The following is a 13,907-nucleotide window of genomic DNA, read 5'->3' as shown; positions in this document are numbered from 1 at the left end:
GTGAATATAAAAAGAGTTACTCATGAGTGGCATAGAGAGACTCTCGCAGACAATGTTGTGTCATGCTCATCTTTGTACCAACATCTTACTGTCTGCAGTGTATTTATGAAGAAAAGCCCAGCTGCAGTGTGAGCCTGAATACCAAAATATGATCATAACTACACTTAGTTGAACATATTAAAGATGATGTCACAGGATTATATAATCTGAAAAGTAATTTAACTTCTGTTTCGTACCTAAAACAAACTATTAACTAAGTAATACCTTGTACCGTTTACAACCCTTCATTCATGTCCACACATGAATCTGTAATGTGTTGTAACGGCAAGATAAGTATTAAAGAGGACATACTGTTAAAGCACCTTTTCGGTGCTTGTGCACAAACATTTGGGTATCTGAAGCGCTTACAAACCGCTTACAAGCCCAAATGTAATAAAGACGACCCGGTCAGTTTTTAATAATCATATTCTGGGTTATTAAATAATGAATTCACAATCAGAATATCAAGACATATTGACGTACATTATGCATAAATCATATAAACGCATTCTGCCAGGAGAAGTGGTCCCTGTACCTCTAAGCAGGACACAGTAATATAAAGAGATGTGCCTAAACGGAGCGTTTCAGAGACTGTTTGAGTTCATAAATAATGTGTTTTTGGAACATTAAAGCGTTAATGTTCAATACACATGTTCTCGTAGAAACCCAAAATACAGATATGAACCTGGAAATACCATGATTTAAATTAATTACCCTCAGCACTCTTACTACTCCTGACATGTTTGAACTCCTTGTTTAGTCTTTGCTGGTTGTGGTTGCTACAGTAGCTACGTCTGTGCGTGTTTAATGTCACGTGCCAAAAAAACAGTGGACTATCAGTAAAGCTTTGATTTTGATCTGAGAAATTTGATTGAATCTGTTCTGGAATTCAAGACTGTAAATTACTACGCTATTCACTCAACTTATTAACCGATGTACACCTGATACCTGCCGGGCTCCATGTCTCCCTGCCTTCAGGAGCTGCAAGCCCTGAAATATTTTAATCATTCCAGGTTTCTGAAGATGATTTACAACCCTGACGGGAATAAATCTTTGCGCTAGAACGTCATATCAGTTGAACCTTAATGTACCAATCTAAGGTGTTGGAAGCAGAGGGTCTCGGTTGTTGAACAGCATGTCAGGAGGAGGTGAGGGGAAGCTTGTGCACGAAGAGGCAGGAATGCTCGGTGGAGCTCCTGAGGACAGCAGGAGAGCCGGATTCCTCCTCGGAGGGACCACGCCTCGGCCTCAGCTGGCGGTGAGCCCTCCGACTCCTCCCAGGGTTAGGGCCGAGTCCACATGTTCAAACGGAGATGAAAGGCCCCCGGTAGGAAGGTTGTCTGTGCCAACACCAACCGCCTGCCAAGCGAGCCCTGCTTAGCGGCGCTCTCCCAGATGTTCCTGACACTGAATATTCTGCTCTTCGCCTCTCCCCGGGGACGAGGAGGGAGCCTCCGCTTGACCCCTTCACATCAAAGTGTGGAGGAGGACTCAAAACAATGAGCACTTCCAGAGAGGGAAGCAGTGAAAGGTGTGTGTGTGTGTGTGTGTGTGTGCGCAGAAAGACGGAATCAATGATTTAGGAGGGTAAGAAGTGGGTTGGGCCCCTCATCAGAATAGCTGATGTTGATCCCTGTGTGTTCAGAGAGCATAGAAAAGACCAAAGCATACTTTGAGCCCACGCCCGCATCCTTCAATTTCATTCATGCTGTATATACATACTTAACTGTACATACTTAACTGTACATACTTAACTGTACATACATACTGTACTGTATACACACAGTGATTGATTTCCTGTAGCAACATAGTATGACAGTTGTGTTCGTATCTGGAAGTAAAAGTAATATTAACACTATTACAAGTAAAAGTCCTGCATGCAAAGCTCCCAGAGCATTGTATACTATTTATTATTAGATTATTGTTACTGACGCATGTATGTGTAAGCAGCATTCTCATGTTGCAGCTGGTTGAGTTTGAGTTAACTTATTTATAGAAATATACTTTGACAAAATACTCCCAACTCGAGGTTCACGTGACATCTTTTCCCACCGCTTTCAAACAGATCGCATCTTCTTCAATAGAAGGAGTGTGTTCAGACTTCTTGTCCATGTAGGCTTTACTTTCCATTTATTTAAAGGATACTTACAATTAGAGCTCAACGCACTCAAATGAATAAAAATCTTCCCCAATTTGACGCCATACGACCGATGGCTGTGAGCTTTTTTGCAGCATGTGTTGGAAAAGTGGAATAAATGGAAATACTAAATTGAAAATGAGCAAGTGAGTAATCCCATTTTAATTTAATGCATAATGTCCCAACACACCTCGGCTCTTTGTCTGATTTTAAAGGAAGTGTTCCAACGGGAGCCATTAAGCCAATAAGCAGTAAGAAAGAAGTAATAAATTAAATCGCACATGGTGTTCCGGTCCAATACAGTGTTATAGTTTGAGTCATTTCACTGCCCTTTGAAAGCAACAATAGTTTACTGCGGCACGCCTGGCTTACATACACACCACCCAAGGCTACACATTTTATAGACAAGCCTCAACTCAGAGAGGAACGCCGTAAGTCCCAACATCATCCACCTATTCATCAAAAAATAAATGCACCGAATCTGTTTCATGTCAGTTTTACAGCAATGAAAGCTGTGTCAACGCTTTTGCAGGAAGGAGAAAAGTGTAATGCGTTAAACGTATTATCTTGATCTGCTTACATAGGGCGTGCGTGCCACACACTGTTAATTTGTCAAATGATGTTGACCTGTAACCTTTTATCATGCTACAAAGACGGCCCGGGGGTGAAAGGAAAGGTTCGGCTCCGGTTGGGGGTCGTAAATATCAGTGTGGTTTCTGCACTCGCACGTACAGACGGCAATATTCAAAGCATGTATTTGAAATAAATACTATAATTTAAACAGAACTATGTGAAACAGATAAAGAAACAAGATTAAAGATTTAAGATTATGTAATATGTTTTTACTTGTGTATGTAATGTGTATAAAAATATAATATAATACATGTAAATTAAATACAAATTAAGTAATATTTTGATTAAATACTAATAGTTCTTAACTAATTAAAATGAAACTAATTAAAAAATATTGTTGCACCTAAGATTTCATAAATCGTATTCACGTATATCACTATATTTACAATATAAAAAATATATATAAATAAATAAGTACTAATAATGCCAATAATTAAAATGGTAAAATAATAATAAATATAATTAAATAAATAAATATTAAATTACATATGTTGAGTATTATTCATAAAAGAGTCATGACGCAAATTCAAATTAAATACATTTTATATACAGTATATTTTTGTATTATAATTGTATAATTTATATTCTACATTATGTATATCATTCATAGTTTAAAGATGCATAGTTGTACATCTGACTTTCAGTGTGAACCAGTTCTGACTTTCTGACCTTTCACTCTCTTTCAGACACACACACACACACACACACACACACACACACACACACACACACACACACACACGGGGCGAGCCGGACCTTACGTCATGCCATTTGCACGCTGTGAGGTCGAGCCCCGGGGCGTTTGGGTTGAGACAGCGTGTTGTACGGACCACTGTGTCATCAGTTGGCCGGAGGTGCAACAATAAGGCTTAATGCGTGATTAAGTCCCAAATCAGCTCTCATTATGAGTGAGCACGTCAACCGTGAGTGCAGCGCGGCTCCCTTTCAGAAAACTGAACCCTGCGACCAAATGTGTGGCTCCACCAGCTTCTGCTGTTTTAGTCTCCTCTCATCTTTGACTTTGTCGTCATTAGCCGGCGTAGTTCTTCTAACGATACTTTATTTAAAGCCGCAACACGCGACCTTTCGACATGAGTCAGCACATATTGTTAGTGCCGCCTTTTTAAGTACTCGCTCCACCGCCTGTCAATTTGATGAACTGTCTAAAACGTGTCGCCTGAGGCCGAGGTAGACGGCGTCCCAAAAATATTTTACAGATACCAAAGACGTGGATTGTGAATGTGCCAATCTCCATTTAATCTAATTAAAGACATTAACCCTGTGGTTTGCGTTTTTAAATGAGTTTGGTCTGCTTTAGATTAGCTTTTTATTTTATTTTACCAATTTGACTTGCCAGATCTTTTACTTCCCTCTCTGGTAATGACCATCTGACCTCCCTGAGCACTACTGGAAGGATCAAAACATTACTGAAAAGAGAACTCGTATCAGCTGCTTGTATTGACAATCTCACCGAGTTTATGAACATTAATCAAGCTTTTCACTCTTACCACTGCATGTTGAGAAGTAAATAAATATAAATATATAGTAAAAGTTGCTAATCGTAAACTTATCCGTAAATGATATATAAGAACTACAAAGATCTCTTTTAATCTGGTGTGGGGGGTTTTACCCGTCTGTCCCCAGAGGCCTGACTGAGACTTCTTTAACGCAGCGTCTCTGATAATCATCTCGTCTTTCCACCTGTCAAAAGTTGTTCTTCTCTGACGTTCATTTTATCCAAACTTCCCCAAAGTCAAACTTTATACTTGTATGTGAATTGCAGAATTTGCCTCGCCGGGCACATTTTACCCTTCATCCTCCCTCCTCTCCACGCTCTCGTCTTGCTCACGCTTTCATCACACTCCAGCCTTCCATCTCCATTTGTGACAGTTGACACCTCTAACATTAAATCTGCATTCTTCTTCCTCCCGTTGAACCGCGTCCTCACTGTCTCGGACTGTACATCTCTGGATACCCTCAGGATTTCGGAGCTGCTGATATTTGCATTTAAAATGAAACCTGTTGAGATCTGCCTGTTTCAGAGTGCAAGACAAAAAGGGATTTTGCGAGAGAGAAAAGTTGCTGTCAGATATGAACACAGCAACTGCATTTTTGATGACTTGGCGTGCTTCTGCTTGAACTGAAGGATTAATCGTTCCTCCTCGGTCTGACGAGGTTTTCACGACCCTTAGTCTGTTGAAGCCCGTTAAACGCTCTTTTCTAAATGTTTGACATATTCATGGCTGTCAATCTAAGAGTTGTACTTGAGATTACAGATATAGATATTGTATATTAATCCACCAGCAAGAGTAAGAACAACAGACATGAGGATCCTGCCCCAGATTACTCCTAAGAGGACCTCCTCTGAACACCAGCACATGTTTATTTCTGTTCGGGTTTATTCCCTGATCCTGTTTGAATTCAAACCTCTGAGCGTCATACGGAGGTCAAATCCATATTCATGCATGATGGGACTTTTTATGCACAGATGCAACACATGTTCGAACATTTATGTTTATGACTAACATGTGAAACACCGTCCGACTGTTACTCACGGCACACACTGTACTACACAAGTACATACAGCACCGCTAACACATGTACAGCACAGACCTCCACATTTCTAGTTTTATAATTCTGCAGAATGAGTACTTTAAGTATATCTTGATGCTCAGGACTTTGTAAGCCTTTGAATGCAGGACTTGTGCCGGCTGTGACTGCGTAGACGTTCTTACCTCCGTGAATGATTGGGATGAAATCTTTGGTGAATCGTACTCGATGATGCGCCGACACTCGGGTATGAAGTCATCGCCGATCAGTTTGGCAAACCCCTGTAACGCTCTGTGTTTGACTAACTTTGATGTGAATGAACACGTTGGACTCTCTCTGTAATCTTCCTCGGAGCAAACGTACAAGCATGAAGTTTGTCTCATCTAGAATCCTGCACAAACTCTGGTACCAACTCTGAATGTTTACCATGTTGTACTCGCTGGATTGACTAACATGGCATTTCTACAGTAGGGGTTGCCAAGCTACTGTTTAATCTTTAACTCTGACCACAGCAGCTGTCAAAGTAGAGAAGAAGTCGTGTATAAACATGGATAAACCTGACGGGGGAACACGACCAGCATATAAATCTGCTCCTCAGTTCCTTGGCTTTGATGTCAGACCTGTGTTTTTCCACCCTGCAAGTGAACCCAGAGACCCGAGCGGATTTTGGGGAGGTGGTCGAGGAACGTTTTCAGCAGACCTCCACCTAGAAAAAGCCTTTGAACGGAACACCTCTTAGCAGGCGTGTTGTCCTCTGCACTGGTCCTGGATGGACGGATGGACGGATGGATGACTTCTCTTGAAAAGAGAGGTTCACTGCTCTTCAGAGGGAGCTGAGCTGAGACGACAGCAGCGATGCTAAGTGGCTCCTGTGAAGAGGCCTTCAGACGTCCAGACGGAGGTTAATGGGCCACTTCACCTCCGAGTTTCCAGGTCAGATCTCAAGATAGACATCAGCTCTGTGACGCAGACGAACCGCAAGACACCCGAGTCCTCAGCTCAGGCAGGGGGGGGGGGGGGTACCTTTCTCTTAAAGGCAGGAATGTTAAGCGTCTAATATATAATACCTTCTTATGAATGCATTTAAACTACTAGTGTACTAAAAGGTGATGTCAAAGCTATTTCCAAAACTTGAGTTAACTACTAACAATTCGATTTGTGACTGAAACTCACAAATCTAATAATACAATACAATTTGTTTGAATTCAATTGGCTGTTTTTTTCAATCATAATACATCTTTCAACATAAAGTCTTTTGTTTTCCAGGATGTTCCTTGTGTTTAAAGGGGTATTTGGTGCGTCTGTTGCCTGATGCAGTGATTTCTATCCTCCATGACTTTGACTTAATTACATCGCTCTGTCCCAGCTTCACCTGAATGCTTGAAATACAATGTAAATGTAAAATGAATCCATTAAATCACATTGTTGTTCCTTCCCCAGAGTCCACTGCTGATCCACACATAAAAAAAACTAGGATGCGTCTTGTAACTGTAATGGAATTTGAACGCCTCCCGTAAATGTATCCATGGGACATAAATCATCATAACTTACTGCTTTAACATGGAAAGATGTGGAGCCTGAACATTCACTGTTTCTGTACTTCTTGTGTGATCTCCACCCCCTGCAGCCATCCTACACCTCCGCCCGGCCAGTGAAGGCAGGTTGGTGCGTTGGTGCGCGCTTCAAAGCTTCAACTTTGCTTTTAACCAAAGTGCGACAGAGAGAGAGAGAGTTTGAGTCCCAGATGCTTCTTGTGGAAGTCCAGCAGAGCGCCACGGTGATGGATCTGAATAACAGACGGAGAGACTGGTGTCTCTTCTCACCTCCGTAAAACACAACTCTTATTCTAACACCGTGATCGACATGTAGAGCTTGTAACACGAGGAGGAAACACTCACTGCAGAGGTATGCAGATCGTAAAATCAGATCTACTCATTGTTTCCAAAGCCAAATGTATTATTAAATTTCACTTTGAGTCAAATGAATTAGCTGGAACACAAGTGAAGTTTTGAAGCCAAATAATTCTTTATACCATAATTAATAATGGAAACATGCCAAGATTATAGAAAATGCACCTTTCTGATTGGCTGGCATGACGTTTTGTTGAAATCAACACCTCAAGCAGAGTTTTGTGGTGAAATGTTCTGAAAACCACAAACTCCTTGAACATCGACTCAAACTGCCTTCTGTAATTGTATTTCGTCATCTCATGAAACATTCCCCACCAACGCAGCCCCCTGCATAGTTTTTAACGCCAACGCATGCATTTAAAAAATTAAGAAATGCTGGAACACGTACTGTCGTGATGCATTGTTTTGCTTGCAGACCAGCCTTCACATGTAGACCTGTAGAATACTTAGACCCTAACAGATTCCCACGCACTTTTGTACCTTGTTTTGCTTTATTGTGAGTAGAATAGATTTAAATATGCTTTATATGCAGGTATGATGCATTGTCTTACCCAGAAACCCTTCAACACTTTATCATGTCTCTAATGAGGAGGTGCTGTTGTTGATTTGTTCTTCCATTTCATTTAAGCTGACCAAAAAAGCAACAGTGCTTAAAGACCATTGTATAAACAGCTGCCTCCATTGCTTAGTCCAAAGGATTGTCATCAATATTCTGGGTAGTTAGCGCCTTAATAATGCTGCCTACCCTACTTTCAGTGGCTTCTTTGGCAACCAAGAGAACCTGTTGCGCACCATCTGATATGAGCACATTGTTCAGCTGCAGCTCAGGTTTCCAGACTGTCACCTTCCACTTACAGCTGGACTCCACCTCAGCACTATATTCTTTTTACCAGGCTAACACACGCCTGCTTCTGATTTACACACACATGCTGAAGCAGTGATGATCACTGGCAGGTCGCTCTGCTCATCCTCTCAGAGAAACGTCCACAACAGAGGAAGGCTGGATCCACTCATGAGGAAAAATGAGGGCTTTTTTTTTATTTCAAAGCAGAATCTCTTTACAGGGTCGAAACTTCAAAGATGCAGATGATGGAATCCTCTGAAAATGTTAGTGTTTGGTGGGCGACAGGGCACCTCATGAGTTTAATGCTTTATGTTGGTGGTTTGGGAAGTTGTAGTGGAACTAAGCAATCCTTCATGCAAACCGAAAGTCTATCAATGTTTATTATAAACATCAAACCCCCGAGAATCTTAAGTCCCCTCTCAGGAAAACTCTCTCTTCAGTAATCTAATGGTCAGTGCATTTTCTTTGGCTTTTTCTGAGACTGAACCGTACAGTGAAGTAAAGTTGTCGGCCATAAAACCAAAACAATGAGCTGAAAGACGCTATTATCTGTTAGACCGTCGGACCAGCTGTCCTTTGTTCCTGCTGCTAGTCTCAGAAGAATCTTCTTTAAACCCGTAAAGATTTATTTTGTCGACCGATTCTTAATATATTTAGATTTGGTCTTGGATTTGATTGTAAGTACAAACGTTGGACTTCCTCTCTGATCAGACGGCTCTGATCTCAGTGACACGCAGACTTAAACTCGTAGCCTTTTATTGTTACATGTGTGAATCCCGTCAAACAGGAAATGTCTTCCAGATCCATGTGGTGACGAGTGAAAACATTACAAGCAGTGATGGCTGCATTCCTCTTCTGATGCCGAGTGCCGTAACAGCTGGAGACCAAGCGTTAGCATCCAGTGTCATCATCTGTCTTTTCCTTTTTACCTCCTTTAATGTGTCCAACTTTGAGCTCGAAGTGTTCTGAGCTGATGTTTCAGCTCGGCTTACATTCCCCCCCCTGTGTTCTTTAGGCGATGAGCCTCGACAGCAGCTCTCTGCAGAGTTTGTATAGTTAGTCGTTTTGTCAGCGTATGATCGTCACTTCTAAAAGAGGCTGTAAGTGAAGATGAGTTCAAGTCGCTTTTGATTTATCCAAATGCCAATTTTCCAGTTTATGAATACTCGCTGGAGATTGTTTCAATATAAAAGGATCGTCAGCCCTTCTTACACCTATTTAATGAAAACAATACAAAAGACACAAAATGTGTCTCAGAGGACGAGACATTAGTACATTGTAGATGGAAGATAGAAGAACTTGTATTGTTTAAACCTCTCCGTACACGCCTCACCAGTGAAGCGCTCCACCGCTGCCTGATCCGGTTATTCAGTATATTCAGTTTGAACATTTATAGATGGAAATTACATGAACTCCTGTCAGTGAAATCCATGGTTGCTGACTAAAAATGAGAAGCTGCTTGCGTGTACCAGTTCCCATCGAGCCTGCTCAGGAGGAAGTGGCGTAGAAACTGGATGAATATATGGATGCATGGAAAAATAACTCTCAACACATCCAGTGTACAATATGATTCCTAAATTATAATTAACTGGAAATGGTAGTAGAGGACTTGAGTATATGTAGTACATCATCAGTTTAAAAAAGGCAAAGCTGCACACACCAGTTAAAGAAGAGACGGTGTGTGTGTGTGTGTGGTGAAGACATACCATGCCTGATTATTCATGCTGTTAAGACAGAGGCTGGGCTTTAGGTCTGCAGCAGCTGTTGTGTGTGTGTGTGTGTGTGTGTGTGTGTGTGTGTGTGTGTGTGTGTGTGTGTGTGTGTGTGTGTGTGTGTGTGTGTGTGTGTGTGTGTGTGTGTGTGTGTGTGTGTGTGAACAAAGTTATCTTGGCTGTGGTGAACTTACCGTAATGAACGTCTGACCTGACTCACTCAGGCTGACTAGACACAACTCATCAGATCATCACACACGTCTCCTGAAAGTAGTTTTATATCAGAGACACGTGCAAATAACCACATGAAGTATGTATATATATATTTATGCCTTTTATAATATGTAATTAAAAACAATGTGCTGAGATGTGAAACTATCTGCAACACACATTTCTATATTGTACATGGTGCAGTCCAGGACGATCCATTATTGGGGATTTAAGAGTTAGTTGCCAAAAAGAATGCCATTCATGAAATCCAACCCAGAGGACAAACAAAAACACATTCATGAATGGATCATCTGACTTTGGTTTGTTCTTGCATGAAACAGGCTCCGGTCGAATTACCTCAATCACACAATCATGGACACAAATTGCAATTAAAAGCCTGAAAGGTGAACATTAGTGTTGAACAGCTTTACTCTGGGATGTTACCTTGGTGCTGTGACCTTTTGTACACAAACAGTTAAAAAAAAAACGCTGCATCACCGCTAATCCCATCTCACATCACATTTCCCAGAGAGCGGATTAGTCGGTTCTGTTTGGATCTGTAACCTGGAAACATGACGGACTCCGGATCTGCCAATCACCTTTAGAAAGGTGTTCAGATGCAGTCAAGCACTTACCTGTAGGACTTCTCCTGCATTCACAGTCCCCATGTGGTTTGCAAGCATAAATGTAAAATAAAATAAAAGCTTTAATTAAATTATGCTTTATGGGTTTAGCTATATTTTCTAAATTTGATAAAGATTTTCCACATTTTCCCACATGTTTGAAATGGAAGTGTCTGAGATAAGAGGACAAAGGGGCGTTACAGACACTGATTCATATTAAGCTACTGAACCACTGGTGAAGCACATGATATTATTATTTGAATAGTGAAGTTATAGTTTATCGTGGGAAACATTGTTTCCTTTGTCGGTAATCCAGTCATTGCTCTGACAAGTCCTCATTTGTTTATCTACTAATTACTCATTCTTGTCTTAACATACCCAACATCAGACACATAAGCACAGTTTGGCAATCGACTGTATGGGAACCAGTTTATGTCTTTATTCAATATCAAGACAACAGTCATTTAATGCAGGCTTTGGTGAATCTGGCAAAACCAAACCCGTGTACCTTTCTTAATGTGTCAGGACACAAAACTGCATTAGCTACGGTTCAGTTGTATGACAAGAAAACAAGAGCTTGGTGTCTCTGAAAGGTTGTTGTTTTTTTACATCTACCGATTATTCTTTCTTCACAAACGACCGGAACATCAACAAGTCCAATGCTCAGAGCTGAGCCGCTGCGTGGGAGGCGTGTTTTTTTATTTTACCATAGATTCTTTCCCTCGATTATTCTTTCACAGGCTGGTGGACTGCCAACACAAAGAGTTTGGTGTAATTCTCCCCTGATCCTTTGGAACTACAAGAGAAAAACATCCTGTTGTAAGAGACCTTTTGCAGTTTGTCGGCAGGAGACGCTGGTGAGTTGCGATCTTATGCTCCTACGTTTTGAGCCAAGACCAGCAGCTTGATCCCCAACCTCGGCGGCCGCAGTGGGAGTGGCTTATAACAAAAAGCCCCATAACTTACTAAACTTTAGCCACGCCCTTGTGCGAGGCCTCACCGCACTCAGCGTGTGTGTGTGTGTGTGTGTGTGCACGTGCGTGTGAACGTACGTGGTCGCAACTGTTTCTGGGCTGGAACGTCGACAGCTAAAGCATGCAATGCACATTTTTGGTGGAAAGTCAATCCGATGGATATGATTGCCAACAGAAACCCAGTCCTCATGGTACAAACGTAATTTATGGAAAGGAAAAGACAATCCTTGAACATGATTACTGTACTATCTATAATCACAAGAATCCTAATTGAATTTGGGACTAACCCGATGGAAAGACGAGAGACTGGGAAACCCTGGGTGCATGTGATGTTGTTCAAATGCATTGTGACTGTGCAGACTGAACCTAAACAAAGCAAACACAGAACTGGAACAAAGTCCCATTTTTCACTGTCGTTCCAAACAAAGTAAATGAACAATAAGTGCGAGTTTAGCAGTCTAAGAATAAAACAGTTGTCAGTTGGCCATAGAGAAGTTTGGAAATCTACCAGTCACATATCTTCTGTCGGCGCCCATAGACCAGAATGTCAACAACTAAAGAACGAGTGGGAGATGCAGCATGTTTTGATATTTCTATGGAGTCTGTATTAATCTGGTGATTACCCCCATGATCACCTGCCAACACAAACCCCTGCAGCCAATGGACTCCAGCACTGACTCCAATCAAAACCCCTTTTTCTCTCTGTCTCTGATCCTCACTGAAAGAGGAAGACGACTCGGTGTGACAGAGACTTACCAGTGATTAATACTCTGAGGTGTGCTTCTTTGTTCTTCTTTTGAACATTACTGTCAGCTAGCTTAACCCTCTTCCCTGCCTAAACACGCCGCCGTCACCGTGCCTACCTGTGCTTGTCTGGGCAAACAACAGGCGTTGAGACCGAGAGTGATACAGCGACGGGTGAAATACTTTGGCACAGAATAAACATCTTTTACACATAGCCGCGGGGGCCCATGCGCTGTTGGTGTGACTCAACAAGAGAACCTGCATGAGTGGGCGGTTTGGCTTTTTTTTTTTCTGTCTTTGAAGCGAAGGAGAGGCTACCGGTGGCATGCCCGGGGTGAGGGTTTCCCTGGCAACTTCCTGTGAAGATCCTGCACAGGAGCGAAGAAAAGAGCCGTTCTTTAAATGCTTTGACCTTTCGTTTGCCTTGACATAAGTTCGCGCTGTATAATAGGCATGTAAGGTCACATAATCCTGTAACTCACTCTGGAAGATGAATTGCGTCGAAGAATTCAAGAAATGCCGATAGTATTCGCGGATGTTCAAGTGAACCCAGAGGCATTTTCCCTCCGTCTGTGAAAAGTCACCAGATGATCTGATGGTAAAGATGACTGGGAAAGGTTTTCATGACGCACAAAGTGTGTGAGAGAGATCCTTTTATTGACCGATCCAAAGAAGAGCTTCTCTTGCTACGGGTTTGACGCCTTCTGGATCGACAATATTACAAAGTGCAGATAATAAATGTTAGCTTCGAAACGAAACGTGTCTTTAAATGTGACCTTTGAGCAGACAAAGGTGTACTTAGTGATGATGGCTGAACACACCTGAGCAGCTGAACATGCTGAACAGACCAAGAGGTTTGGATGCAGCTCAATGTTAATACAGTCTTGTCATTCAACTGTATTTGTTTTAGGATCTGTAAAACACAGTCAGTCCCCCAAACAAACAGGAAGTGTAGCACATCCCCAGGAACATCTTCTGACCATCAAATATGTCTTTGTACTTTGTAACATGAAGACCGAGGCTGTGGGAGTTTGTGCTTAGCTATGATTGGTGCATTCAGGGAAATAATTAGTACTATTCGTCCACTACTAGAAGTTTTTTCAACTTACTATTTATTTTGATCTCTGCTCCGTTTAAGATGTCACTTTAAGAAACGCGTCTAATTATCTCTTCCCATTGGCAGATCTTTGACCATCAGACATTTGCCTTTACCAATACTGCCAATGTGTGTGTCACTGAAGGTCCACACTGACTAAACAGCGCCCTCTTTCTGTGTTTTTGCAATTGAGTAGATTTCCCACAAGATTCAAACGACTGCTACAGAGTTACAACTGTGGTTCAGTAACGTCACAATGCGATGGTGATATATTACAGTTTAAACGCTAAACGTCACACTTCCAGCACCATTGTTTCCGTCTCCTTGTCATTCACTTCAGAACAGAAGTTCCCAGAACCAGAGGATTGTTTTTGGGGATAAAGTCGGCCGGTCGTGTGGTTCAGAGGAAGAAGTTCCCACCTTTGTGCCGCCGAG

At 41.8% G+C, this 13,907-nt stretch overlaps 1 protein-coding gene across 2 annotated transcripts in view; it reads left to right on the top strand.

Annotated features, from left to right (window-relative positions):
• The window catches only part of esr2b (estrogen receptor 2b), an 85,875-nt gene that overhangs the window by 3,308 nt on the left and 68,660 nt on the right, over positions 1–13,907 (top strand). The gene's annotated exons all lie outside the window — the stretch shown is intronic.

This window comes from Cottoperca gobio, unplaced genomic scaffold, assembly GCF_900634415.1.
Source record: "Cottoperca gobio unplaced genomic scaffold, fCotGob3.1 fCotGob3_245arrow_ctg1, whole genome shotgun sequence".
Taxonomy (NCBI): Eukaryota; Metazoa; Chordata; class Actinopteri; order Perciformes; family Bovichtidae; genus Cottoperca; species Cottoperca gobio.
Note: the sequence above shows the minus strand (reverse complement) of the source record. Positions and strands in the feature narration are given on the sequence as shown.